The 24595-nt window shown below is 34.6% G+C and overlaps 2 long non-coding RNA genes and 1 pseudogene across 4 annotated transcripts; 1 reads left to right on the top strand and 2 right to left on the bottom strand.

The window, feature by feature from the left end:
- The first annotated feature begins 262 nt into the window (after window positions 1–262).
- Window positions 263–4648, top strand: LOC136223843 (uncharacterized). Of its 3 annotated transcripts, none has more exons than XR_010686160.1 (6): window positions 263–363; window positions 919–1203; window positions 3050–3375; window positions 3473–3631; window positions 3714–4201; window positions 4294–4648. It is a non-coding gene; the product is annotated as an uncharacterized lncRNA (long non-coding RNA). The 3 variants fall into 3 exon arrangements; XR_010686158.1 differs by having other exon boundaries at window positions 3030–3375; XR_010686159.1 differs by having other exon boundaries at window positions 285–363; window positions 914–1203; window positions 3030–3375.
- Window positions 4649–4840: 192 nt separating this feature from the next.
- Window positions 4841–6003, bottom strand: LOC136222500 (argininosuccinate lyase, chloroplastic-like; annotated as a pseudogene).
- Window positions 6004–12763: 6760 nt separating this feature from the next.
- LOC136223758 (uncharacterized) lies at window positions 12764–13811 on the bottom strand. Its single transcript, XR_010686125.1, has 2 exons — window positions 13702–13811; window positions 12764–13357 (listed from the first exon to the last, which is right to left on the bottom strand). It is a non-coding gene; the product is annotated as an uncharacterized lncRNA (long non-coding RNA).
- Between the last annotated feature and the right edge of the window lie 10784 nt (window positions 13812–24595).

Genomic DNA, 24595 nt, shown 5'->3' with positions numbered 1-24595 from the left:
AATTCATAAATCATAAACCCTAGAAAATATATTCTAGACTTCTAATTTATAAGTTCTAATCGTTAAAATATATTAAAAGTACTGATTTTACTAATTTGATATAATCTAAAAGTATGAATTGACATAGTTGTAAATAGTTTTTAAAAATTGAATTTCTGTGTAATTTTCCCTAATTTCTTTGGGCTTTTCTTTAGTTGGGTCCATGGACACTTTATAAAAGTGTTGGTAGAAAAGTGTTGGTAAAACCCACTTTTTTTTTTTTTTTGTAGTGAATGCTCTCTGATGGATGGTCTAGGGTTTGCTTTTTCTCTTGACGGTGACACGCCTTCTCTCCGACTGGAGATCCGAAATCTCAACCCTTGGGTAAGTTTTCTAGTTCATTCCTTCTAACTCTTTCAATGTTTAGGATTTTAAATCTCCTCCAGATTATAGTTTATATCGTGAAAACAGTTCATTAAATCTCCTCCAAGAGCTAATTCCCTAATTTTTAAAACAGTTCATTAATCTTTGCAATTACATTTCTAGAAAATCAATTTGCTACCAAATAATCTTCAATTGAGATGAAACTTGAGTTGTGCTATCAAATAATCAATATGCTCCATTTTGTGCATTGCTTTTTTTTTTTCTTAAATAACATTTGAATTTGCTTTTCCCTTTTCAACACTTCTTTTGCTGCAAATATGCTCCTTGGTGGGTCATGAAACTGGTTGTTTTAACTTAGATCATTTTTCTTCTAAGAGCAAACTAATCTTCCCAAAAAAATGTATTTGCAGCAATGTTAAATGAGGAATTAGTGGATCATGGACATCAAATGATGGATGATACTGACAATTGAAATTGAATTTGTTTTCTATTTTTTGAGGCAGAAATTCTAAGGAACTACTTTATTCCAACTTCAATTGTTAATTGTTAGTGCAGAATGTGAAGAAGTAGTTGATCAAAATTCGTCATCAGAACATAATTTCTCTTTTGGGTTACTGCATTCATGATGAAGCAAAGTTTCTTGTGGATGAAATGATGCAAATGGGTCTTTGGATAGGTTACGGTGTCAAAGGACGACACTGTTGTTCTTGATGGTGCTGGTGACAAGAAGGCCCTTGAAGAAAGATAAGGTCTGCAATAGAGTTGAGTACTTCTGATTATGGCAAAGAGAAGTTGCAAGAAAGACTAGCAAAGCTTTCTGGGGGTGTTGCTGTTCTCAAGGTTTGCCTTTGCCTTTGCCTACACTTCCCCATGTCGATACAATCATATAGACTACTGCATTTGGGTGTTGCTGTTCGGCTTATTATATTTGTTATTCTTAGTTTTTGGTCCAATGATAGTGATTGTGATAATTCAGCGGAAGCAATAAATCTCAATTTTATTGAATTTATGAGGTTTACAAGAGGGTGTTCTCTAGAAACTTTCTAGAGTTACAATGAGATAAAACAAAAATAGTAGCACTCGGGTGTTTCCCAAAACTACCCAAAATAATTATCTTTACTATTTTTATCTCTCTCCAAAATAATTAGACTACCCTCTAAAATAAACTCTCAAAACTCACAAAGGCATAATTGTGCCTCCTCTCACAATCTCAACTCTCCTTACATTTTCTTTTTTCCCAATTCTATTCTTTGAATTTAAGTATCCTTGGCTTTTATAAAGCCAATGATGACCTTGGCTCATTAATTGTGCCAGCACTAGTTGCTGGCACAATTAATTATTCAGCTGGCCACCAAATTTGGTGGTTAACTTTCATCAAATTATTTATTTATTTATTTATTTATTTTTATAATTATAATTACAAAATCAATCCCTTACAAATTTCAAATATAGTTCCTTACTAATTAGGACTTTACACTAATTCCCTTTTTATTTAATTGTTTTAAATTAATAGTTAATTTCCTAACAATATTCTCCTTAACTATTAATTTAAAACCTTCATTTTTTTTCCTTTTTTTTTTGATATATATGATGTACTTTTCCATCATCACCTTGTAAAACGGAGCACTTCTCTCAGCAAATGACTTTTCGGTGCACTTCTCACCGAATCAATGATGTACTTTCCGATCATCACCGGAGCACTTCTCTCCGCAAACAACTTCTCGGAGCATTTCTCACCGAATCGATTTGTTGATGCACTTCTCATCAACCTTCAACTGTTGGAGCACTTCCTCGTAAACGGAGCACTTCGCTCCACAAACAACTTCTCGGAGAATTTCTGGCCGAATTGATTTGTTGATGCACTTCTCATCAACCTTCAACTATTGGAGCACTTCTCTCCAAATTAAACAAATTCTTTTTCGTCAACATGATTTGCCACATTGACACTTTCTTTTCTCTTGTACCTGCAATTTTGTTGCACGTGCCTAAACTTCTTACACTTGAAACATTTAGGCTTCCCCTTTGCCATTGAACCATAGCTCTATACCACTGTTGGGAATTTTTCTGGATTGCGATAATTCAGCGGAAGCAATAAATCTCAATTTTATTGAATTTATGAGGTTTACAAGAGGGTGTTCTCTAGAAACTTTCTAGAGTTACGATGAGATAAAACAAAAATAGTAGCACTCGGGTGTTTCCCAAAACTACCCAAAATAATTATTTTTATTATTTTTATGTCTCTCCAAAATAATTAGACTACCATCTAAAATAAACTCTCAAAACTCACAAAGGCATAATTGTGCTTCCTCTCACAATCTCAACTCTCCTTACATTTTCTTTTTTCCCAATTCTATTCTTTGAATTTAAGTATCCTTGGCTTTTATAAAGCCAAGGATGACCTTGGCTCATTAATTGTTTCAGCACAATTAATTATTCAGTTGACCACCAAATTCGGTGGTCAACTTTCATCAAATTATTTATTTATTTATTTATTTTTTTTATAATTATAATTACAAAATCAATCCCTTAAAAATTTCAAATATAGTTCCTTACTAATTAGACTTTACACTAATTCCCTTTTTATTTAATTGTTTTAAATTAATAGTTAATTTTCCAACAATTACTTCCCTTATTGTTATTTTGGTCCATTCGTTCTTGTTTAATAGATGTGCAGTTGTCATTCCAGTCAATGTGTATGAATAAAGAAGCTCAAAATCAGCATTATATGGTGATGTGACAGACAAGTTCAAACGAAACGTTGAGTATGTCATTATCTTGATTCTATGGCATCCAAAAATAAGACCAAATGTGAAGGTGGTGATGATATTGGTAATGATATTGGTGAAGAGACAGTGAAAAAGACTCGGGGTGGCTGTGGTGCTAAGCAGCCCAAGCTGACCATTGATGGTATGAGGATGATTGCAGAGTATAAGATTCAAAGGAAAGAAAAGTGATGACCAAGAACAGCTACCTGAACCTATTGAAAGAAAGCAGACACTTACAGCAGAGAGGGTAGGGTGATCCATTCAAAATTATAGATAACTTCTGCTTTGCTTGCTTACCTATTATTTTACATGTCATGCTAATGTTTCCTTCTTTTTTGCAATAGGTTCTTGGTGTATTGAAAAGGATAAGCGACGATGACTGTAAATTGTTAGGGTTTAACCCAAAGTATGCACGCCCTGATTGGATGATTCTTCAAGCCCTCCCAATTCCACCACCTCATGTGAGGCCCTCTGTCACGATGGATACCTCCTCCAGGAGTGAGGCAAGCCTTCCTTCCTTCCTTTGCATTATTTATGCTTTTTATTTCTAGGATTCACATGACTTTATTGTCTTTTCTAATTCAGGATGTTTTGACTCATCAATTGGCAATGATCATTAGACACAATGAGAATGTCAGAAAGCTGGAGAAGGGTGGCGCATCTGCCCACATAATATCAGAGTTTGCGCAGTTGTTGCAGTTTTATGTGGCCACAAATTTTGACGATGAATTGCCTGGACAGCCAATGCTATGGATTCTTGGACAGACTATAAGCTTAAATATATAGTCAATGGTATCTTACTGTACAGAGAAACTTATACTGATTAACTAGCTTATGAACTTATTTCTGTAGGCTACACAAAGATCTGGAAGACCTATCAAATCCATATGCTCTCGCCTCAAGTCCAAAGAAGGGCGGATTAGGGGTAATCTGATGGGGAAACGTGTGGATTTTTCTGCTCGTACAGTCATTACCCCTGATCCCACTATTAACATTGATGAGCTTGGTGTGCCATGGAGTATTGCCTTGAATCTCACCTATCCAGAGACGGTTACTCCGTATAACTTTGAAAGGTCCATAAGTTAACTTGTGTTGCTTTAAGCCAGTGTTTGTCTTCCTTTTAGGCGTTTGAGTGTGTTTACTGAACCATTGTTTTAAAGAACAGGTTGAAGGAACTTGTTGAGAATGGGCCTCATCCTCCACCAGGAAAAACTGGTGCAAAATACATCATAAGGGATGATGGACAAAGACTAGACCTGCGTTATTTGAAGAAAAGCGTCATTTAGAGCTTCGCTATAAGGCATAGCTTATAGTAAAAATACTCGGCTCTGCTTGTGTTATTAACCCACCAGAATCATCTATTCTTATGATCTCTATAGTAAAAATATCTCAATTGGTAACGAGATCATCCTTTTTTCCCTTTGTCAGAGCAGCTTATAGTGTCGTCAATTTATTCTTTCTAGTTAATGTCAATGAGTAGTTTCTGAACAAGAGAAGGAAATCAGTATTTTCTACACAATATGGACAAAATTTCTCTTCAAAAAATATTTGAGATAAAGGTTTTAAATTGATTGATGATGATTGTTGACACACATCAGCTGCACAGAACTTTTGCAAAATGTTGATAGCTATTGTATGCCCTTAAAACTAAGCAGGACAGATTTGACTCTAGCTATATAATTGGGGTGATGCATTTCTAATTAGATAAAAAGTCATAGAAATATAAGACAATAAGCAAGTGTTGTTGCATCAAGATGGCCAGCTGAAACTTGAAGCATCCCTATAATTGTTTTAACACTATCAAATACAAGCTCCTTATCTTCCTGTCTCAAGAAAAGAAAAGCATATCTGAAAAGAATAGTATATGTGAAGGCATTTGTTTGCAAAGATGCATAACAAAAGTTTGTAGTTGTACCTGGAAATCACGATTATAAGCTAAAGGAAGTCCTTTGCACAATGTGAGAAGAGTAACAAGGTGTCCAATGATCCAATGCAGACTTTCTACGAACAAGTTCCATAGGATCTGGATTTTTCTTCTGTGGCATTATACTGCTTCCTGTTGAAACAGAATCGCTGGTAATGATAAATCCAAAATCATCTGAAGCCCACAATACCCATTCCTCACCCAAACGAGATAGATGAATGGCTGTGATGGAATTAGCAAAAAGAAACTCCCTAACGACATCTCTGTCTGAAACTGCATCAATACTATGAAATAACTAAACTTAAGCAACTAGCTCATGATTAGAGGAAATAAAAGGTAGGAAATAAGAGTTTGATTGCATACCTGTTCCTCATTGGAGCAGTGAATCCTAAAGCATCAGAAGTCATAAACCTATCAATGGGTAGACCAGTGCCAGCCAATGCCCATGCACCCAAGGGACAGAAATTCACCCTACCTTTGCAATCGAGTAGACGGCTACAAAGAGGAGAGTAGAGGAAGTCCTTTTCAGTGACACTAGAAGTATAAGTAGATTAAATAAATATCAAGTTTGTTAGAGAAATAGCTACCTGCTCAACATAAGCCAAAAGAAGATGTGGCAAAAGAACAGGTTGTGCTCTTTGTAAATGTGTGTAACCAGGAACAATGAGTCCCTCATTCTCCAAAGCTAAAGCCACCAATGCAACTTGTAGATTCTTGACAGACAAGATGATTCTATCAATAGCATCACAACACCAAAGTCTAAAATCTGTGGAAACTTGATCATTTCTGCTTATACAGCAACTTATCAAAAGAAATAGACTCAGTAAATTTCTCGACACTATGAGTCGTGCTCTCTTCGAACCTTCCACCCCAAAGTTTGGTCTCCTTAGTTTCAATTTGAGGTTGAGAGGAGCCACATTGGGTGCATTGTTGAAAAAGGAGGCACCACATTTAATTATTCAACTACTTGGTTGAATAATGGGTTCATTACATGGCTATAAATAGCCATGTAATATACTTCTCATAGTATTAAAAATTGTGGAAAAAAGAGAGAAAGGGAGTTAATAGAGAGAGGAAATGGAGAAAATGAGCAAGCAGTTGAGGGAATTTTCATTGCTTGTTAAAAAAATGAAATTCTTCAATGTGGTCATTGCAAAAAACATGGTCATGATGAGAAAAACTGCTGGCACAAGGGAAACCCTAAATGTTTCAAGTGTAAGAAGTTTAGGAATTGCAGGAACAAGAAAGAAGAAAGTGTCAATTTGGCACGTCATGTTGAGAAAGAAGAATTTGTTTAATTTGGAGAGAAGTGCTGCAATAGTTGAAGGTTGATAAGAAGTGCATTAACAAATCGATTCGGTGAGAAGTGCTCCGAGAAGTTGTTTGCGGAGAGAAGTGCTCGGTTTACAAGGTGATGATGGGAAAGTACATTATATATTTAAAAAAATGAAAGTTTTAAATTAATAGTTAAGGGGAAGATTGTTGAAAAAATTAAGCATTAATTTAAAATAAATGAAAAAACAAAAAGATAAATGAAAAAAAATAATAAAAGAAAAATAAAAGTCTAAATTGGGTGCCTTTATTGTTGAAAAAGGAGGCACCACATTTAATTATTCAACTACTTGGTTGAATAATAATGGGTCATTACATGGCTATAAATAACCATGTAATATACTTCTCATAGTATCAAAAATTGTGTGAAAAAAGAGAGAAAGGGAGTTAATAGAGAGAGGAATAATGTAGAGTGAGAGAGGCATAATTGTGCCTTGAGAGTTTGTGAGAGTTTATTTTAAAGGGTAGTCTAATTATTTTGGGGAGAGATAAAAATAGTAAAGATAATTATTTTGGGTATTTTTGGGAAACACCGACTGCTACTATTTTTGTTTTATCTCATTATAATTCTAAAAAGTTTCTAGAGAACACCCTCTTGTAAACCTCATAAATTATTGCTTCTGCTCGTAATCTAGAAAACTTCCCAACAAGCTGTACTAATGCATAAAGCTTCAAACTTTTCCTAGGCAATAGTGTTTGGAGGGCAAGAAACAAAGGATTGAAGGGAATTTAATTTGTTTTGGGTAGAGAGGGAGGCCGTCCGATATGGGTATGGAGAAGATGATAGCATAAGAGAGTGTGATTTCATTGGGTTGCTATGGAGACGACAGCCGAGAGGGGAGTGTCTAGTAGCACGGTTCGCTTCTTATTTTCTAGAGGAGCAAGAAAATACCGATCCTAATTGTCTTGCCCCAAATTCCTACTTTATTTATTTTTTTGGTAAATTTACATTTTTTATTTTTCTATTTACTCTCTTTTTCTTTATATATTTTACCATTTAAGATGAGGTATGTATGCCTGTCATTATTTACATGTACAATTTAGGTTTTTTTGTCTTATGCAATATTTTAATATAATTATAATCATGTTTTTAGACTAAAATTCAGTAACTTCCATTGACTATTTTGGCAATTTTTGTTAATTTTAATCTATGACATTCAGATTTTAATAGTGCAGTAAAAAAATGGTGCTTTTCCGACTTGGGGTTTAAAAACTTATAAATAGGGATTTGAGGTTTGCGAAGTTTGCACTTAAATGATCTATGAGTCGAATTTCAACTAAACAATAATTGTGGTTCAGTTAATTTATAAAGTTAGACTTTATATATGGTGTAATTTGCAATGTCAGTTTTTTTAATTACTCAAAATTGCACATTTTCTCGATAAATATAGTAATTACAATAATTTTTTACAAAATGTTCAATTTTGTGAAATGCAGAAAGTACAAACATATATTTATAAACATTTTAATCAAATTATTGTTTTTACAAATCAATCAAACCGCAAATAAAAATTTAATGGTTTAATTTTTGCTCAAACTATTTTATCTTATAAGTAGTAATATTTGCTTAAAATTATTAGTATATGAACTCTATGCTTCTTCCATTTTTATATATGTTGGTGAACTATAGTGACTTTTCTAGAAATATACTTTAAGGGTGCGTTTGGTACGTTGTAATGTAATGTAATGTAATCAATGTTGTAATGTAATCAAATGTGTAATCATCTATTTTGAAAAATACATTATAATATTCTTATCTCTTGTTAATATTAAGATTTTAGTTCTTTCTATCTATTTTTTTAGATTTTTAACAGTTATATTTGGCATAAAGAGACAGACAGAAACTAATATAATAACATGATCATTTTGTATCTACTATGGGCATGCTGAAAACTAAGATATATTCCATTAAAAATCTAAAAAAACTAGACAAAAAGAGCAAATGGTTAATATGAACAAAATCATAAACACCTTATAATATGTTTTTGAAAATAAAAAAACAAAAATATATATTAGGAACTAATAAATTATTTACCTTATATATTATTTGAAGTAAAAAACCAAATTGGGAAGCTTGGAGAATGATAATGATGTCATCCTCAATTAAAAAAAATTGATGTCATGAATTATCATTATTCGCTAAGAAATAATGCGACCATCAATCCCACATGTCTACTTTGTCTTACAGGAGGCTATATGCATAAGGGTAACATAGTAATTTTCTGTGTATTGTTGTATGTTATTAAGTTAAACCCATGTGCTTTAACATGTCACTTTTGTAAGGGTCACACAAGGGTTGTTTATCTAGACCATTCCATTTGGCTTTTCCAGAGGAAAATCGTTGTGCCTTTATTGGATGCCCTGAAATGTCCGTTTTACCTTTTGTTTTCATTAAATTTACATTTTGAGGATTGAATTTATTTATTGCTTGCACTTAAAATATGAATAAAAATCAATAAAAATGGTTTAAATCACTAAAAAAAGTCTTAATAGATTCTTTGTTCCTAAGGATGACAATTAGCAAAGTATTTGTGGATAGTATCAATCTTAAACTCTTACCTGTTTATTTTTTACCTGCCCATATTCGTTTCATTACCCTAACAAGTATACGTTTTACATATTGGTTCCATTTAATTCGTAGGTACCCTTGCCGGTTAAGAATAAAAAAAATAAAACAAAAAAATCACAAATTTAACAAAAATATAAATTTAATAAATCATCCATCTGAAAATTGAACATGTTAAACCTTAATTAATAAGAATAAAAGAGTTTGGTGGTATCACACAATTGTTGAAGAACAAAATGTTGAGCTTCAAATCTCACATCTTATATATAAAAAAACAATAATATTTTTTAATATACCAAAAGAGTTATGATGGATACCCCGTACCGGATACCTAGAGGCATTCTCATACTCGTCTCATTACCCTAACAGGTAGCGGTTATGATCCCATACAGGTCTCATACCTTTTTATATAGTGTATGGATATTCCGATTAGGATTAGGTAGTGTCGGGTACTCATGGGTACAGTACCAGTTGCCATTCCTACTAGTTTCCTATACTTGTAAAAAAAACTTTATTTTTCCATATACTTTTAAAATATCTTATTTAGCTTTTGCATTTTTTTGAAGTGATCTATTAATTCATTGAAATCTGCGTGGCAAAGTAATGACAAATTTTGAAAAAGTAAAATTGTGTACGCTTTAAGAAAAGTGAGAAGGGCAAATAGATTACTTTAAGAAAATTCAAGAGGCTAATAGGTACGTTTAAGAGAGTTAACATATCACTTTAAACAAGTTCGGAAGGTAAATGGAAGCTTTCAAAGTGAAAGAGGCAATTGAGTTTTTTGGACAAATAAAAATGGGCAAAGATGTATTAAGCCATAAGCAATGATATAATTATATAAGGTACAAATTTAGGTCTATGGTTACTAGGGAGAGTTTATTGACATTCCACATACATATTAGTCCAATCTTAATATCTAACTTTCAATAAATGGTGCAATATCAAACCTTGATAAAAAAAATATGAGTTTTTTCTGTGTAATTTCAAGTTTTGATCACCATCTAAACCTTTGGTTAAGGGAGGAAGAGCCTTTACCACTCTACCACAACCCCGTGGTTTGTCAAAACCTTATATTTGAATGTGATGCGACGTGGTGGATAAGTTCAACTCTTATACTGCTGATTTGTCAGATTTCGGCACTATTACTCATGATTGTCATTTCCTACTCTCTATTTTACCCCACTGTTCGGTGTCTTACTCTCCTCATTCAGCAAATGGGGTTGCACATGCCATTGCACGACATGCCCTTTCTAATGCTAATGAGTTTGATTCTTTTATTATTCCAAGCTGGCTAATAGCTGCCATTTGTAAGGAATCATTTCAAGTTGAGCGAAGACATTGTACTAATGGAAAGGAGTCCAAAGATGGTTCCATTAATGTCATTAGTTGCAAATTTACTTGTGACGCTGCCTCAAGCTTCATTTCATAGTGCAGCCAAAACAGAGTTGTAGAATAGAATAAGGTATAGCTTTTTGTCAACTACTCCCTCCATTCTCAAATAAGTGTCGTTTTAGATAATTATTTTTGTTCTTTTTTAAGTGTCGTTTTCGTTTTTCAATAAAATTTAGTATAGTTTTTTGGTCTAAGCATTTAAATTTTGTCTTGATTTATGTGTTTTTTAAGCTTTCAAAGTTTTTTCTCCAACCATTATAGGAGAGATAATTTTTATTTAGTTAATCCATGTAAATTTATTAATTTAAGTGCATATTAATGGTGTTTCTTAATTTGTGTGAAAACCTCTAAAACGACACTTATTTGAGAATGGATGGAGTATCATTTAATAAAAAATTATTAATATAATTTTAGAATAAGATTGGTAAAAATAAAATGTTAAATTTGAAAAAGACATACATAATTGGGTCGGGCGGACATTATTCCTTGAGGGCGGCTTCGGCAAGAAAATTTGATTTTAGGCATTTAGTTTCTAGAAGGGTATAAATTAGCCGTTTGATATTGAATTTTCTTTGCTTGAGAATTTGAAATGACTATGAAATATTAACTAAAATCTTAATAAAAGGTAGCTTACTTTCTTTGCTACGGCTTAATAAAAGAGTTAACGTATAATGAGTTATTTCTTATTAACAAAAGATGTGATAATTCAAGGCTTATTGATCTCATACCCGTCTCATACCTTTTTATATAGTGTATGGATAGTCCGATTAGGGTTAGGTAGTGTCGAGTACTCATGGGTACAGTACGGGTTGCCATCCCTACAAGTTTTCTATACTTGTGTAGGCTTTAAGAAAAGTGAGAAGGGCAAATAGATTACTTTAAGAAAATTCAAGAGGCTAATAGGTACGTTTAAGAGAGTTAACATATCACTTTAAACAAGTTCTGAAGGTAAATGGAAGCTTTCAAAGTAAAAGAGGCAATTGAGTTTTTCGGACAAATAAAAATGGGCAAAGATGTATTAAGCCATAAGCAAAGATATAATTATATAAGGTACAAATTTAGGTCTATGGTTATTAGGGAGAGTTTATTGAGATTCCACATACATAGTAGTCCAATCTTAATGTCTAACTTTCAATAAATAGTGCAATATCAAACCCAGATAAAAAAAAAATGTGACTTTTTTCTATGTGTAATTTGAAGTTTTGATCACCATCTAACTTTCAGCGTTCTAACCACCAAATGCTTGAAATTATACATCTTTCATTAATGAAAACACTCATCTTCCATTAAGAAGATTTGAAATTGTATGCAGATCTTGGCGGACTGGAAATCACAACAGCAGGTGCGGGATGTCGCCGGGAGCAGCTCAGTTAGGAGTGAAATTGGATGGGAAAAACCTGGTAGCAGGTACACAAAATGCAATTGTGATGCGTCTACGTTTATGGCTGAAGATAAATCGAGTATGGGAGCCGTTCTTCGCAGCTCTGATGGCAGCTTCATGGCCTGCTACAGCGCCTGGAATGATGGCTTGTTACGCCAGTCCATACGCTGGGTCCTCTCTCTGAACTGTCAAAACCTTATATTTGAATGTGATGCGAAGCGCGTGGTGGATAAGTTCAACTCTTATACTGCTGATTTGTCAGATTTCGGCACTATTACTCATGATTGTCATTTCCTACTTTCTAATTGACCCCACTGTTTGGTGTCTTTCTCTCCTCGTTCAGCGAATAGGGTTGCACATGCTGTTGCACGACATACCCTTTCCAATGCTAATGAGTTTGATTCTTTTATTATTCCAAGCTGGCTAACAGCTGCCATTTCTAAGGATCTCGATCCTTTTAATTAGTAAGTTGAAGTATTTTTCTCAAAAAATAAATTCACTTTCCATTACTTTTTAGTCTCAACAGCAATGTGAAAGGAACATCCTATTTTCGCATGCACGTGCAAAAATTAAATAGGACCAATTTTAAATAAAGAGAGTCGAAGAGTTTAAATTATTCTCGAATTAAGGCCAAAAATATTTTAAATACAAGAAAAATTGAGACTGAGGATCAACAATGAATAATTTTGTTCTATGTTTCGTGGCGAGTGCCGAATCCACTACAAATTCTAAATAAAACGAATATAAATGAAAATTGTAGACTTAGCTTACTCTTTTTGTTGGAGAACTTCTTGTCCAACTGTTCTTCCAGATCATTTGCAGAGCAAGATTGAAATATCTGGTTTAACTTGTGCAACAGTCAATACATTGTATTTAGTACCGTTAGCATATTCCAATGTGACCGGTGTTTTAAAATTTCCACTGGTACCAGATAGTTGGATTTGTGTAGAAAGAGCAGCCCATGAGTTTTCGAGACTAATAGTGTCGCTTTTCGGCTTATACCCCTCTACTAAGCCATTCTCTATCTGTCTCTGTATGTATTTGAATCTTCCAGCTTCTGCAACCATTTGTATAACAATAAGAAGACTGTTTTTAAAAGCAGGGGTAACCGCACCATTGAAGCTATAAAGTGTATCAATTGCTTTTCTTAATGGTCCGATTCCTAGTCCAACTGTCGATCTATCTCCCAAAATGTTATAATTGGTACTGACTGTTAGTTTTTGTGGCTTTGTTCCATGAAAGATGAGACTTGTTGCATCAGAAGGAGCATCACTTAAGAAGAAGGAATTGCTGCCGGATTTAAACCCAATCACATATACATTAACAACAGTTATTGCTAATGTAACATTGGACTTGGATTCGTAATTTATCAGATTTACCAGAAGATACTGATTAGCTTTTGTGATTTCTGATGACTTTCGCAGTATTGGGATATCATGGCTTTTAGAGCCACTGTCTAACTCTCTTCGTAAAGAGGACATTAAGTCTCTGTAGCTTCCATCACTGGCAAGATGGGTAGTAAATGTAACACTTGGGTAGTTAATTGGTGCTTTCAGACACGATCCGATTGCAATGTTGCAGAATAACCATGTTGCCAATACAATCAACATGTTCTTCATCTTTTCAAGTTGCACCTGTTAAAAATTCAAATTAGCCAAACCTTTTCAACATGGAGAAATTTAGGAACCGATTTTAGGGACTGAAAGAGCTATACTTGCAGTAAAACTGGGCTAGTGAAAACTGTTGATACAATTTTAATGAACTATGAAATTTCATTAAACTAAATATCGATAAAATCTCAATCAAATTGAAGAAGAGCTATACCCAACTTCTGTTGCAGCATTTTGCAATAATGGGGAAGCCATAGATTTTTAAATCTATAGAGGTTTTTTCTTATTCAGTCAGGATATCTGAAGGTCTATATAGAGATCTACATGTGTTTTGATTTTATAAAAATAAAAATGAATACCAAATTTACCTTTATAAATTTGCAGCTTAATGAACACCACTATTCAAGACCAACCATGATCACTCTCTCTCTCTCTCAAAATAGCAAAATGCTTTGGATATCTTCTATGAATGTTGATGATGTTGATGATGTCAATAAGGAGATATGACACTTATATAAACTTATAAGAGAATCTAATACATGGTGGTGATTTCATAAATTTCTGTGCCCAAATTTTACCTTGATTTTACAGTTTACATATGCACTCACCAAATTACATTCAAAGTGGGTATATAAAAAATCATGTGTTATCTAAGTAATACATTTTTGTATGTCAATTTTAGTTTTACTTTTTACTTGGAATGTAAATCCAATGATGAGACATTCTTAATATTTCGGATGACAATTGGTTTTTTGGACCAAGTTCAAAGGATTTATAAAATACTCGTACAAGGGTGGGGCAATTTTACCCTTAACGTCTAAAATAGGGCAATTTTATCCATAACATTAAGAGTCAATAGCAATTTTACTCCTGAATTTAGCAAATTGGATCAAGTTCAAACATTATTATTAGACATATTTGTTCATTATTCTGCACCAATGTAAGTTGATTCTAAAAAAAAAGATTTAATGTTTTTGTAATTTAATAAACAATTGGAGATGAATAGTTTGGAATTTGGTGAAATATTTGAATTTTTTTTGTCCAACTCGTACAAAATACAATTTATTTTTAATTTTTTTATTTAAAAAAAATCATTGTTTAATCATATATTTAGGATCTGTTGCTAATGAGTGATAAAATAACGAACACGTTTAAGTGTAGATGACAAGATTTATGACCGAGAAAATAATTTGATAAGTAATTTTTTCAATTGACCCAACTTGTCAAAGTTAGGAGTAAAATTGCTCTTCGCTACCAACCTTAAGGGGCAAATTGCATCATTTTAGATGTTATGGATAAAATTGCTCTTACTATAAACGTTAGGAGTGTTTTTAAACCCTATCCCTTTTATAAATTTTCAAAGCAAAAGTTCTAAAATCTAATTAACAAAAAGGAACTGCAACCTTCCTAATTGAGAGGTTAGGCCAATACTTCCTACGTCATCGAACACTACCAAATAATATTTCACGAAGCAAATATTACAATAGAGAAAAGAAGAGAAAACAACTAAGTCTGAATTTCATTTGTGAAAATTTCATATATCTTAATTAGTGACTAAGACTGTACTGCACATTAAAGTAATGATATCACAAAAATATTTATGTTTTATAATAGTGTCTGAAATTCACCCAAACTATCAACTTTAGGGGTAAAATCGTCCGATGAATATCTTCCAAGTGGCTCACGGTCTCGGCAACATAACCCTCGGGTGCATTTGCGTCAACGTTTTCATCTTGACCCCTATTCTGATTTTCATCAGACTCCGGAATGGGTAGTTCTCGACCTATATTTTTCCTTGGTGGCATCTTAAACAACAAATGGTATTAGAAAAGTTTGGAAATAAATTGCCAAAACAGAATATGAAAGCAAAAAATACCACAAAAAAAAACACTTAGTAAATAAAATCGGTATTCACAAAAAGTTATTAAAATTTTGGTAAAACTTAAGAAACCGTAGTTTTGGTACTAATAAAAAAAACGTTTTTAGATCCCACTGGGCGTGCCAAAAATTGTTGGCGATATTTTTGAAATATCCCAATTTTCAACCTTGATACGCGTTTGCGGGGATTAAAAATGGTAAAAATAATGCGGGCGTGCCAGAGAAGCTAATTCTCAAAGGGTAAAATGGTAATTGAATAAAGTAAATAAATAAAATGCGCCTAAATTACTTGAATTCTAAACGAAAAGCAATTGACGACCGTTACAAGGACTGAAAATAAAAACAACGGTCTTGGGCCCCGACGTTACTTGACAGGTCGGTCGGAAAAACAATTTTTTAAGATAAGTACTAAAATAAAGACAATAAAACAACACAAAGATATAAATTTTTTAATTTTCTTTTATATTTTTATTGATTTTGTAAATATTTTTCAATGTTTTTTTTGTATTACAAATAATAATAAAGCATGAAAATTACAACTTAAAAAGAAATAATAACTTTAAAGCTAGAAACGCAAATAAATCATAAAAACAAATGTGTACGGGATGAAATAAAATTAACCAATCTCTTTGATGTCGTTGGGATGCGTGAAATTGAGGATTAGAACTCTGGAAAATTGGCTCGGGAGCTGTTGCGTTGTCCGGGTAATACTGGGCGAATTCGGAGCAGTTCGGAGAGTTCAGGGACTTAGGCAGAAATTTACCACCAAGCTAATAAATCAGCAGGACTTTGTGGACCAAAAACAGTGATTTCTTAGGACTTTCTGACTCAATTTCGGGAGCTGTTGCGTTGTCCGGGTAGTGCTGGGCGAATTTGAAGTAATTCGGAGAGTTCAGGGACTTGAGCAGAAATTTACCACCAAGTCAACAACAAAATGGGACTAAATTGATGCTTTTGTGGGACTTTCGGACTCAATTTTGAGAGCTGTAGAGGTCGGATTATAGCGAGATGAAGGCTAATATCTAAAGTTAGTGTGCGAAGGAAGGATTTAGAACTGGAATTTCAGAAAAAGATCGACTAAATGAGTCGGAATAAATTATTGAAAATTGGGCGACAGAATAATTGTTTGATGGTTGAAAAAACCAAAAGCTTGATTCTGTTTCGTGGAGGGTACTTTAGGGGCGATTTAGAAGGCTATAGGATGTCGTTTTTTACGAAATAAAAATTGAGAGTTGAAGAATTGATGTCAATAAAGAGATTAAAATTAATTTGGGCTAAAACATCGACTAACGAACTCTAAATAAAATTTGGAAAACAGCTCACCAGAAAGGTTGTTTGATGAATTTTTCAATGATGAAAAACCCAAAAGCTTGTTTCTGGGTCTTTTTAAGAATGACTCGAAAATGGGGTTTCGGTGATCTTGGTTTCACGGAAAATGCTTGAAGCTTTGAAGAACTTAACAATGGCAAAATTTGGTTTAGACTAAGAAAGCTTGAACCGAGGATTGGGTAATGATTTTACTGACTTAACTAAGAGATTGTAAAAAACGATTTGAGAATTGGTTGATTAAACTAAGAGAATTTTGGATTTGAAGTTTCTGAAAATTGAAAGCTTTTCTGAGGAACTGAAGATTAAAGAACTAATTCTGGGAATTGAGACCTTGTTTAGACTAATTAGATGCTAAAGAACGATTTCTACGAATCTAATGATTGACAAAGAGGCTGATTTTGGGAGATAATTTGAGAGAAAAATTTGAGTTGTCTGTGTTTGATTGATTTTTGAGTGGGGTTGATTGATTTTTGAGTAGGGGTTGGAATGAAAGATTTGAGCTCTATTTATAGGATTTTGAGCAACAAATCCCATGTTAGTCGCCCTTATTTTTCTCAAACATGATCTCACTACCTTCCCATGAGTTAGAGAAAGAAAATGGGTGAGTGGGGAGTTGGAAATATGGAGGTAATGCCGTTGAATATGTCCTGGGATGTGAAGACAAGTTCAAACCCGTTTTTCTGCACTACTTCTCTTTGAAAAATTCTACCGGCTTCGTTTTAGCTCCGTTTTGCTCCGTTTTTTACATTCCGGAAAGCTAAGATCCCGAGCTTTCTGAAAACAATAATAGCCGTCTGATATGTTGCTGTTTCGGGGTCCGTTTTCATCGTTGAAGTTGCTGGACGGGTTACTGAAAAAATGGTGCAAATTTACCCCTGATTTTTATTATTTCTTTTTCTTTTCTTTTTATTTCTATTTTCTTTTTATAATAATCTTTTGATATTATTTTCTATTTTTATCACATTTTTATTTGATTGCAAAATGAATTTAATTAAAATAAAATAACTATAGATAAAATTATAACCTATGCTAAAATACAAAAATTTAATTAGCCCCCAACAATTGCCCCCCTATTTTATGTGTAAAAGATTTGAAAATGAATTTTGCACATAAAATAAGTCTTTTATTTATTTTTATTTTTCTTTACCCGTCAGTACCGATTTGTTGAAGCTGAAATTTGTTTAACTCCGTCTATGAATTCGCGACTTCACTTCCATTGTTAATAAACTTCTTTGAGCTACTGACTGGCGGAAATAAATTGAATTGTCACTTCTTTTTCACAAGAATCATGATTGGGTAGTATCCGTCTTGAACCTCTTGAGCTTGGAGTTGAGAATCCATTTGATGATATGGATATATCGTACATGACGGAACCTGCCCCCCGACGTCTTCGAGCTTGGATGCTATCAGTGTTGCACATGTTGTTGTCTCGTATTTGATGGGGGCAAAACTGAGCGAGTGGATGGCGGATCAGGTGGAAAAGGCTACACCGAGCTTCTTTGTAGCGATTGCTTTTTTTTTATCTCTCACAACTTTTTTTATTCTTTTTTTTAACATGTAAATGGACTTTTATTGTTTTTCTTTATTTTTATTTTTCTTTTCGTTTATGTCTTTTGTCATTTCATTTTTTTTTTACGCTTCTATTTTTTTTTTTAGAATACTTTATTATCTCTAAGCATGCTAAAAAATATCAATGATGCTAATTAACAGCTTAAAAGAAAAACTAAAATGTAAAATGATGCAAAAATGAAACAAAACAAAAAATAAAAGGCACCTCGTACCTTATCGCATCCTTATATTTTCTATAGCGGCTGATGCCACCGCTTTGTCCTTCGGATGTGACAGAATCATTGAACCTTTTCGATGAGAGGCTCATTGCCAATCGGCCTACGGTAAGGCACAATGGTGTTTGACTTTTTCTTGCCTTTGGTCTTGATTTTGATTGGACCAATGTTATCTTCGTATAATCGAGACTCCACCATATCTGAATGTGTCTCAAATGGTTTTCCGTTTGCCTTAATCACCTCGATGCCGTTTCCTTTCCAACGTAATAAAAGTTGGTGCAAGGATGACGGAATGCACGAGTTGGAGTGGATCCAATCTCGTCCAAGCAATGTTTGGTAACTCGCCGTTGAATTGACTACAAAGAATGCCGAAGTTGTTGTCTGATTACCGACGGTAAGTTGCAGAAGTAAAACCCCATAGGTTTTAGCAATTTCGCCAGTAAAAGCCGAGACAGAAATTTCTGAGGTCATTATGTCGCCTACGGATTTCCCGAGAGCTAGTGCCATCTTTAATGGCATAATATTAACGGCTGATCCGTTATCAACTAGAACTCTCGATAAAGGCTTGCCATCAACGTGTGCTTTGACGTATAATGGCTTAATGTGTCGTGTCATCTTTAGAGTGGGTTTGTCAAAATAAACCCGCTTCATCTGATCTTCCGATGAAGCTTTTGTTGTAACGCCACTTCGCCGGTCTTCTTGAATCTCGTGTACCTCCTCGTTTGGATCTTTATTTCTAAAATTTATTGGTAAAATTAAAGAAGTAGCAACACACCCAGTTTGGATAATGAAATCTCCAACGCGAATTTTCACATTTTTCTTTTCTTTTATTTTTTCTTTCGAAACGTTGCTAGAATCGACACTAGACAACTCCATTTCACTTTTCCTTCTTTTTTCTGCCTCTCTTTCTTATTCTTCTTTTTGCATTTTTTGAGAGAGGTTGTCGAAATTTTTTATGTCGGTTGACGAACCATTTTTCGAGGGGAACTTGCGCTGGTGGAGTGACGAAACGCGACTGGCCTTGGTTTGTGCCATTTTTATCCTTCGGCTTTTGTTTTCTCCAAGGCTTTTCTTCCTTCTCCTCGATGGGTTGAAAGGTGCCTTTTGGTACCCAAATTTGTTTTTTCTTTGGATGGTCGGGGCGCCCTTTTCTCTGACTCGAGGTGTTGCTATGGACATTACGCTTAGGAGGTGGCATCTCGATGGACGTTGCATTTATCATTGTAGCGGCTGGAAATGGATCCTTATCAATCAACATGCTCTCTTTCTTTTCAGGACATTTAAGCACGCCTTTGTTTATTCTATCCTGCACCGCATTCTTAAAAACAAAGCAAGATTGTATGTCGTGGCTCCAACTATCATGATATTTACAATAAGTTTTTCCACTTGTGTCATCTCTCGATGGAATGATGTGTCCATGTGGTAAGGTGATAAAACCTTCTTAACAAATAGTCAAAAAGTTCCTCGGTTTTAGAAACATCAAATGTGTATTGCGCATTTGTATTTCGTCTAACCACTTCGGGAGCTTTTGGAATTTTTGCTAGCATTGGACAAACGTGGGATCCTGTTCTAGTTAGTTCGGCTATAGCTACCTCATGTGCCTCATTGGTTTCTATATCCTGATGGTAACTGCCTACAGAGTTTTTCTTCCTACGATTATCCTCACGCATTAATTCTTCATATTCTGACACTTTAGCAACAAGTTCGTAATAATCACAAAAATCAATACCCTGGAATTTCTTCCTATTTTCAAACTCTAAACCACGTTGAGCAATTTTAACAAATTCTATTTTAGGAATATTAACTCGACATCTATGCCTCATTTTCTTGAAACGATTAATAAAACTTTCAACGGACTCACCTGAGCGCTGAACCATACGAGATAGTTCGGCGACACATACCTCGGGCTCAGTTCGATAGAACTGAGCATGAAATAATTGTTCCATGTGACCCCAGCTTCTGACGGATTCAGGTTGTAATGTCGTATACCATGTGAAAGCTTAGTGATCCGGGGAATAAACGCAAACGAAGCATATCGAAGTCTTGCTCCGAACTAATCCCGCTGCATTGGAATGAAAATCGGGCAACGTGCTCGATGGTAGATTGTCCATTTTCACCTGAAAATAAACAAAAATCTGGAATTCTAAAATGGTGAGGAAATGGGTATCGTTGGTCGTATTCCCTTGGGTAGGCTTTCTGAAACTCCGGACGGTATATTTCATGGACCGTAGGTCCATAAATTTCTTGCACGATGTTCCGAATACGTTGCCTATCCTCCGCTTCATTACACATTTCGCTCCTCACACCTGAAACACGAGATACGTTGTTATTATCACGAGAATTCTCACGAGTAGATTCCCGGGTATGATCACGATCTTGATTTCTCCACGTGCCCCCCGAACCACGGACGTTGATGTCACCATAGTGCTCCGAGTGGGTATTAGGTCCGGTGTTTGACCTGAAATGAGACGCATTTAGGGGTATTGATAATTGTTCCGAGGTTCTTCGATCTCCTCGCTCATTGCATCTCATGTTTTCCTCCCGACTAGACGGTGGCCTATATCGGTCGCCTTGGGGAGTGCCTTCCCTTGTGTTATCTGAAACATTGTGAGAATTCAAATTTTTAGCATAAATTTCAGCACACCTATCTGGGATTCTATTCATCTCATCGGTGAGATTATTAATCCTGTTTTCCAAATTGGGTTGTCTCCAAGCTTGCATCATCTCAGTTTGAGCTTTAAGATTTTGCGACATCTCGGCTACAAGCCTTTCCATGTTGCGCATATGGGCCTCTTGTCTCGCAAAAAATGCGTTGAAGTCCGGTTGTGGCATTGACGTCCCATGAATATCTTCCAAGTGGCTCACGGTCTCGGCAACATAACCCTCGGGTGCATTTGCGTCAACGTTTTCATCTTGACCCCTATTCTGATTTTCATCAGACTCCGGAATGGGTAGTTCTCGACCTGTATTTTTCCTTGGTGGCATCTTAAAAAACAAATGGTATTAGAAAAGTTTGGAAATAAATTGCCAAAACAGAATATCAAAGCAAAAAATACCACAAAAAAAAAACACTTAGTAAATAAAATCGGTATTCACAAAAAGTTATTAAAATTTTGGTAAAACTTAAGAAACCGTAGTTTTGGTAATAATAAAAAAAACGTTTTTAGGTCCCACTGGGCGTGCCAAAAATTGTTGGCAATATTTTCGAAATATCCCAATTTTCAACCTTGATACGCGTTTGCGGGGATTAAAAATGGTAAAAATAATGCGGGCGTGCCAGAGAAGCTAATTCTCAAAGGGTAAAATGGTAATTGAATAAAGTAAATAAATAAAATGCGCCTAAATTACTTGAATTCTAAACGAAAAGTGATTGACGACCGTTACAAGGACTGAAAATAAAAACAACGGTCTTGGGCCCCGACGTTACTTGACAGGTCGGTCGGAAAAACAATTTTTTAAGATAAGTACTAAAATAAAGACAATAAAACAACACAAAGATATAAATTTTTTAATTTTATTTTATATTTTTATTGATTTTTTTTTTGTATTACAAATAATAATAAAGCATGAAAATTACAACTTAAAAAGAAATAATAATTTTAAAACTAGAAACGCAAATAAATCACAAAAAAATATGTACGGGATGAAATAAAATTAACCGATCTCTTTGATGTCGTTGGGATGCGTGAAATTGAGGATTGGAACTCTGGAAAATCGGCTCGGGAGCTGTTGCGTTGTCCGGGTAATACTGGGCGAATTCGGAGCAGTTCGGAGAGTTCAGGGACTTAGGCAGAAATTTACCACCAAGGTAATAAATCAGCAGTACTTTGTGGACCAAAAACAGTGATTTCTTAGGACTTTCTGGCTCAATTTCGGGAGCTGTTGCGTTATCCGGGTACTCCTGGGCAAATTTGAAGTAATTCGGAGAGTTCAGGGACTTGAGCAGAAATTTACCACCAAGTCAACAACAAAATGGGACTAAATTGATGCTTTTGTGGGACTTTCGGACTCAATTTCGGGAGCTGTAGAGGTCGGATTATAGCGAGACGAAGGCTAATATCTAAAGTTAGTGTGCGAATGAAGGATTTAGAACTGGAATTTCAGAAAAAGATCGACTAAATGAGTCGGAATAAATTATTGAAAATTGGGCGACAGAATAATTGTTTGATGATTGAAAAAACCAAAAGTTTGATTCTGTTTCGTGGAGGGTACTTTAGGGGCGATTTAGAAGGCTATAGGATGTCGTTTTTTACGAAATAAAAATTGAGAGTTGAAGAATTGATGTCAATAAAGAGATTAAAATTAATTTGGGCTAAAACGATCGAGTAACGAACTCTAAATAAAATTTGGAAAACAGCTCACCAGAAAGGTTGTTTGATGAATTTTTCAATGATGAAAAACCCAAAAGCTTGTTTCTGGGTCTTTTTAATTGATTGAGATCAATAAAAAGTTCCCAAATATGATTTGGAATAGATGTGTAAACTAAGAATGACTCGAAAATGGGGTTTCGGTGATCTTGGTTTCACGGAAAATGCTTGAAGCTTTGAAGAACTTAACAATGGCAAAATTTGGTTTAGACTAAGAAAGCTTAAACCGAGGATTGGGTAATGATTTTACTGACTTAACTAAGAGATTGCAAAAAACGATTTGAGAATTGATTGATTAAACTAAGAGAATTTTGGATTTGAAGTTTCTGAAAATTGAAAGCTTTTCTGAGGAACTGAAGATTAAAGAACTAATTCTGGGAATTGAGACCTTGTTTAGACTAATTAGATGCTAAAGAACGATTTCTACGAATCTAAGGATTGATAAAGAGGCCGATTTTGGCAGAGAATTTGAGAGAAAAATTTGAGTTGTCTGTGTTTGATTGATTTTTGAGTGGGGTTGATTGATTTTTGAGTGGGGGTTGGAATGAAAGATTTGAGCTCTATTTATAGGATTTTGAGCAACAAATCTCATGTTAGTGGCCCTTATTTTTCTCAAACATGATCCCACTACCTTCCTATGAGTTAGAGAAAGAAAATGGGTGAGTGGGGAGTTGGAAATATGGAGGTAATGCCGTTGAATATGTACTGGGATGTGAAGACAAGTTCAAACCCGTTTTTCTGTACTACTTCTCTTTGAAAAATTCTACCGGCTTCGTTTTAGCTCCGTTTTGCTCTGTTTTTGACATTCCGGAAAGCTAACATCCCGACTGAAAAAAATAATAGCCGGCTGATATCTTGCTGGAGACTGACCACAATATGTTTGAGTGAATCAAGTTTACCTCCTCCTAATTCCATCCTAATTCCATCCCTTGATTCCATCATAATCCATAATTAAAATTGATGTATAAAGTGTTGATAGGAAATAGATGTTGGGAATTGGAGTATGTATATTTTTATGTGCATATTAAATAAAACCATTATGTCAAGAAGATGAAGGGGTTATGCTTTAAACCTAGTCAAGAAGATAAAAGGTTATCTTGATCTCTACAACATATTAATTGAAGGTAGAGTTGATGAAGCATCACACCCTTTGGTATGCTTCTTTATTTCCTATAAATAGAGGCTCCATATTTCTGGAGAAAATGAGTTGCATAAAAAGGCTGAGTCTTTGCTTAGAAGTATTACTGGAATTCTCACTCTGCACACTTGTGCAAATTGTGTATGATCAAAATTGAGTAGGGTGTACTTGTGTTTTGGATTGTGAGTGAGTGATTGAGTGTTGTAGTACTTGTACTCCATTCTCCTATAGTGCAAAGAGCTTCTTGCAGTAGCTCCAAGGATTAGCCACAGTTTTTATGGTGAACCTTGTAAAATTATTGTGTTCTTTCTTATTTGTTTATTTCCTGTATTCCGTGTTTTATTTCTGCGTTGTGCCGTTGTGTCCTAGAAGAGGAATTTGGTATCAGAGCAATCTGGTTTGGACAATGGTATGGTTAGATGGAATAAGTTCTTGAATAAGCAAGTTTGATGGAACTGACTTTTCATTTTGGAGCTTACAGATTATACACTATCTGTATAGCAAAAAGCTGCACTTGCGGCTTTCAGAAGTGAAACCAGCAGACATGAGCCAAGAGGATTTGGGAACTTCTCGATCTACAAGTGTTTGGCGTAATCAGATTGACGCTAACATGGAATGTCACTCATAACATAGCAGAAACCAAGTCAACAGCCGAAATGATGAGACTTTTATCAGATATGTACAAGAAGCCTTCCATAAACAATAAGGTACATCTGATGAAAAAGTTATTCAATTTAAGAATGGGTGATAGCGCCTCAGTTGCAGA

This window comes from Euphorbia lathyris, chromosome 3 (assembly GCF_963576675.1).
Source record: "Euphorbia lathyris chromosome 3, ddEupLath1.1, whole genome shotgun sequence".
Lineage (NCBI taxonomy): Eukaryota > Viridiplantae > Streptophyta > Magnoliopsida > Malpighiales > Euphorbiaceae > Euphorbia > Euphorbia lathyris.
This window is presented reverse-complemented; position numbering and strand designations above follow the sequence as displayed.